Source organism: Trachypithecus francoisi, unplaced genomic scaffold, assembly GCF_009764315.1.
Source record: "Trachypithecus francoisi isolate TF-2019V2 unplaced genomic scaffold, Tfra_2.0 Lachesis_group17, whole genome shotgun sequence".
NCBI classification, from domain to species: domain Eukaryota; kingdom Metazoa; phylum Chordata; class Mammalia; order Primates; family Cercopithecidae; genus Trachypithecus; species Trachypithecus francoisi.
In genome coordinates this window covers 35,460,865-35,467,022 of record NW_022681462.1, presented here as the reverse complement: position 1 = coordinate 35,467,022, position 6,158 = coordinate 35,460,865, and positions in this window count along the sequence as shown.

Below are 6,158 nucleotides of genomic sequence, written 5' to 3'. Positions count from 1 at the left end.
CAGAGGCTGAAGTGATCTAGGAAATTTCAGTGCCTATTTACATCACAAGCATGCCTTGAAATAGATGCATATATAGCATTTTGGGTATTTGAAACTGATGGTAGTTACAGTGCATGGCATGCATTTCAGACATATTCAGGACTGCAGGGGAGGGCAAATACATAATCCAATGACAATATACAATATTCATGCAGTCTTCAGCTGTTATCACTCTGAGCTTTGAGGTGTGAGTAAAATTGTCTTAGCCCCACATTGAACATCTGATAGGAAATTTTATGTCTCCCCCAAAATGTGTGTGATTCCCTGGGGCTTTGGATTAGTGCCTGTCTCTCATTCAATCTCATTTCCCATGACTGTTCCCTTCCCTCTGCTCTGTGCTTATCTGGTTGGAGAAATTGGCACTTTCTCCTTATTTTCCCTCAAACTACTTACAGAAAGCATTTAAAAATATAGCAGGTTTTATGGGAGGATTGGGGAGGAGACAAACTGATCTATAGCAACATTAATAATTCTAATTGGGATATTAGCTATCCCTGTTCTTTTTTTTTTTTTTTGAGACGGAGTCTCGCTCTGTCACCCAGGCTGGAGTGCAGTGGCCGGATCTCAGCTCACTGCAAGCTCCGCCTCCCGGGTTCACGCCATTCTCCTACCTCAGCCTCCCAAGTAGCTGGGACTACAGGCGCCCGCCACCTCGCCCGGCTAGTTTTTTGTATTTTTTAGTAGAGATGGGGTTTCACCGTGTTAGCCAGGATGGTCTCGATCTCCTGACCTTGTGATCCGCCCGCCTCGGCCTCCCAAAGTGCTGGGATTACAGGCTTGAGCCACCGCGCCCGGCCAGCTATCCCTGTTCTTACATGTCCTTCAGTTACTCAGTCACTGAGAATTTATTACTGGCTACTTTCCTGTAGCACCAACCTCCTGCCTTATTTCTTTGCTGTATCCCCTTTTTCTTTCCATCTCCCCTTCTTTCTTCTTCCCAAGTTCCTCCAATTCCTGTTCATTTGTCGTGTAAAACTATTTATCAGTTTGCTCCAAAGTCATCTTCTAAACCATGACCCCAACTACTACACTCAGAGGAGCTTCCCTAAGCACAGTTCTGACACTATATAGAATAAACCGAAACGTGGACAATTCTCTTATGGCAATTCTTCAAATCAAACTTTTTTTTTAACCCACTGTACATTATTTATTTTCTGAGGGGAATTTATTGTAAAATTGTGTGGCTAAATGGTTGTATATTGGTCTCCCCCATAGGCTGTGAGTTCTTCTAGGGCTGAAAGCTTCTGCATCATTATCTTTGCATGTGCAGCCTCTCACAGCTCCTCAGCACAAAAGCAATGCTCAGAATATATTAAAAGTGACTTGGCCAATGTTCTGTTTCTTGATTTGCATTGTGGTTATATGGGTGTTCTCAGTTTGTGATAATCAATTGACATCTAATATGTTGAATGGTGATATCGGGATATAGCACGCCTAGAGTACACAAAGCACTTGTGATTTGTGTATTTTCTGTGAATGTGTTCTATGTCAATAGATACGCTTTTTAAGAAATACACAAGATGACAATTATTGACAAGCTAGGATCATGGACTCCCAGTGAGGAGCTTCCTCCAATACTGAGCTGATTCTCTGAAAACTCGGCTGCCTTCTCTAGAAACGTTTGGCTCCGTATGAAACAAGTAAAGTTTGTGTTGCCTCCCTATGACTCTCCCCCTTTTCACTGCCCGAGTCTGCCCTTCAGAGCCCTAGGACCTGGTACATTCTTTGCTACCAGAGACTTTGCTCACATCCTTGAACAGAGTGGTACTCATTTGATTGCTTTTCTTAAGAGCATTATTATCTATTATTATTAATTATGTGGGGAGGGGTTCACTCCACCACTCCCCCAAGTTACAGGAGGATAGGTTTACAGTCTCCAGTCAGGGGTATTGGGTGATGGAACAGGATGCCACTTCCAGAGGTTGCTGTCTGCTCTACCTCAGACAAGGGTTTTTAGTCTTAGCTGCACTTAAATCACCTGGGGAGCTTATTCAGCTACGGAGCCTAGTTCCCTATCCACCTACCCCAACAGAGTCTATTGTAATTGGTCTGAGTATACCGGTTTCAAAAGTTCCCAGAGGATTCTAATGTACTGCCATGGTGGACAGTCATTGATCCTGATTTAATCCCCTGGCAGGAGCTGCTGAATAAAGATCTCAGCTAGAATAGGAAATAAGAGGCTGAGAAGCATCCTGATTTTTAGCTCTACTTGGAATGAATTCTCCTCCTGAGCATGTTAGAGAATCAGATATTGTTGCTATATCATGTAATAATGGGCAAATGATTCCCACAACTCTTGTTGAATCCTCACCCATAGACCAAGTTTGATTGAGTAGTTTAGAACAGAGAAGGTCTCTTTAGTTGTATAGACAGGTCCTCTCGAGTTCTTTTGCCACTTTTATCCAGAGGACAGCAGAAGAGTTAGGAGCTATGCAGTCATGAGTATGTGGTATCTGTCCATATATGATTGTCCCCGCTTACCAGGTGGGAGGACAGTGCCCAGAGTTGGTGGGGCTTCAAACCCAGAGTCCAAACAGAGATCAGGGGAGCACCACCATTTTAGAGGGGAACTGACTGACTGGAAAGGGGAACTGCACAGAAGCTGTGGACTCAGAAGGTGAGACAGGTGGGGGCAGGTGAGGATACCTCACAAGAGGCTATCCAGGATGTACCTGATACTTTAAGCCAGGTATCCACATAGAACCTCAAGGGCTGAGCTGACATTCCACGTCTGACGGTAGGGCTTTGACTTGACTCTAAGCCCCATCAGATCCTGCTGCCGCTGCTGCTGCTAAGCGCACTGTGTCTGACAGAACTGGCCTGCAAACAAGGCCAGGGCCAGGCCTGCTGCTGAGGGGCACCCGTGGGACCAACAATAGGAGCTGGAGAAGGCACCAAAAGGTGACAAAAGTGAGGCTGTGGAGTGCAGATACAGCCTAGAATTTCATCAGCTCTCAGGCCTGGACTAAGGTGATGCCTTTCTTCCTTCTTTTATCTGTTGTCTAGTTATTAAGTGGTTCACCTGTCACCTAGAGGCTGGACTGCTTTTTGGTCAGTGATGCCTGTTTTTGGTGTTGCAAATGTAATTTCTTTGCTGCTCACATACATGGCAGCTGTCAAAATTCATTAACCAAACATCATGCCAGCAGTGGTTATTGAAGACTTATCAGGAAAGATCGAAAGGCTTGTCTGTGGATTTCTGGGATAGGTTTTAAGGCTTATCACTAGCCTACCACTTAAAACCTTCACTCAGCTGTCCACCTGCCACTCTGCCCCTCATGGCTCCTGGTAGTCCCTGTGGACTTTCTCTTTGCTCGTCCCTCATCCCCACCCCCAAATTCTTATTCATGATTTGGACAAGCTACACTTTTCCTTCTAAGGCCGGGTTGGGAGCAACTCTTTCAATTCCATATTTTCCCAGGGAATTGTTTTTCTCTTCTAGTTGTTCCTTGCATAGACTGTTTGTAGCTTTCTCCTGGCACTGATTATAAACTGCTTTGAGGCCAACATTTAAGGATTATTGACAATGTTACTAATGTAACTATTAGTACAATTAGTATTATGTTACTAAGTTACATTGCGTTGGGCTATTGACTACCTATTAATCTCATTTATTCCCCTCAACAATTCTATCCAGTGGGTACTGTTATTAGCCTTATTTTACAGCTGAGAAAACTGAGTTTCAGATATTAAGTGGGCACAGATATGGTGTATAAATCCAGATACTCTCTACTTGTCTACCCCCTGGCCTAGGAGGTCATAGAATGCAGGAATGTGTCTTTTGAATGAGATTCACGAATATCTTTTTGTATTTACTGTTTACCTCTTACTCGTCTTTCCACCTGGCACTATGACTCTCTTCCTGAATATCCATATGTTTGTTGAATTGTTTTCTTTGACTTATGTAAATAGAAAACCCGTAGACTTAGGAAAATGCACGAATCAATGGGTCCCATGAAAACATTTGCTTGTTCCAGTTGAAAATGTACCTTTTTTGATCATGGTACATTTTAGGTACAGTACATTTTAGGGATGCCTCTAGAGTGTATATGAACAAGCCAATATTTTTGTGGGATTCTTAACTATATAAACAATTTGAGTCACCCCTTATCAGCATGTTGGCTCCATCTGGCAACCCAATCTTATGCAATTCCACTGAAGGAAAACCAAACAAGACAGTGGAAGTGATGGGCTCCAAGTTGGAACAGGAGTCCACTCGGGAGCTAATTGGGCTCGGGGTGCCCCACCTAGCTGTCCGGATCTGGCCCTCTCAGAGGGAAGTCTTAGAAAATATTTTAATGATGGGCCCTGAGTTGGGGGCCCAGGCAGGATCCTATTGGCCTGGGTGTAAAGTGTGGTGCGGACTAGAAATATGTGATAGGCAAGTAATGGTTAAGAGAAGACTTTACAGTCATATGTCAAACTCTGTGTTCACTAGGCACTTAAATACCAAACTGTATTCAAGTAGGTGCTCAATAAAGACCAAAGTATCTGGGTGTCATACAAATTACTGTTGAGCGCTAAGTTTAGAATCAATTTCTTGCTTTTTCACTTACAAGATCTGTGATTGGACAAACAACGAAGTTTTCTGAACCTGTTTGCGCATGTATGTAATGGACAGTGAGAGCTCCCCGACAGGGCCATGTGCAAAAGTGCTGTTATGATTATAACAGCCTGCATTATTAAATTCTTGTTGGGCATCAAGCACTGTTCTAAATGCCTTGTATAGCTTATCTCTTTTATCCATCACAATAACATTCTGAGATGGGTTCTCTTATTCTCTTTTTATAGATGAGAAAATGAGACACAGAGAGGTGACCCCATTAGACCTGTGAGTTTAATGCCAGGATTATCATGCCATATCACCTGGCTCAGCCCTTCCCATGCCTGGCTACCTGGTAAAATTACTTGAGCAGATTTTCAACGGTACCAGTGACCAGGCATCATTCCCTCAGAAATTCCACTTTAAAAGGCCTTAAGTGGGGCATGGATATCGATCCTTTCTGTAGCTCCCTGGGTGATTCTCATGGCAGCCAGGGCTGATAGCTCATTGACAGCAGGCACACAGTGAACTCGAGTCGCATCTCAATCAGGGTGACTCAACCTTGACAATAGCAAATTAGTGACTCTTCCTCTGGGCATTCCAGAAGTAAGTACTTCACACATATAAGAAATTCTCAATCAAGTAGCTGTTTTTACCACTGGATATATGTTAAGCTTGTACTTGTCTAGGGTCTACTTGGTTCATTCCACTGACCAGAGTATTAGATATATACAGAGCATCTCTGAAGCAGGGGCAGGGGTGGGAAGGCTGGGGGAGATGATGGGGTTCTGGAAGTGGTCTGCTACAGTGGAGAGAAGTATTGTATCAGTGATATTGTTTAGAATTGCTAGGGTAATATGGTTTGGCTGTGTCCACACCCAAATCTCACCTTGATTTGTAATAATCCCCATGTGTCAAGGATGGAACCAAGCAGAGATAATGGAATCATGGGGGTGGTTTCTGCCATACTGTTCTTGTGGTAATGAATAAGTCTCATGAGGTCTCATGGTTTTATAAAAGGGAGTTCCCCTGCACAAGCTCTTTTGCCTGCTGCCATGTAAGACGTGACTTTGCTCCTCATTCACGTTCTGCCATGATTGTGAGGCCTCTCCAGCCAAGTGAAACTGTGAGTCAATTAAACCTCTTTCCTTTATAAATTACCCAGTCTTGGGTATGTCTTTATTAGCAGTGTGAGAACAGACTAATACACAGGACATGGTTATAATAGAATATAAATTAACTCTTGGTTGGTTTTATTATTGTTAGAATTCTCTGCAAACAATGCATCCCATTATTATGAACACCTGGGGAGGACCACTCCCATCCTTTCCCCTTTGGTAGCTACCTTTTGGTATATTACTACTATTACTTCTAGGTATATCAGCAAATGATAAATTTGATGTATATGTGTATATATAAACATTCAAATAGAATTATCCGTAATTATATATAAATAGTATATACAATATAATGTTAACATTATGTTTATATGTAAATTATTTATAATTTTATGTATGTACTTTTACTAAATACATATATAAATAAAGTTACACAAGCAAAAATATTTATCACAGCA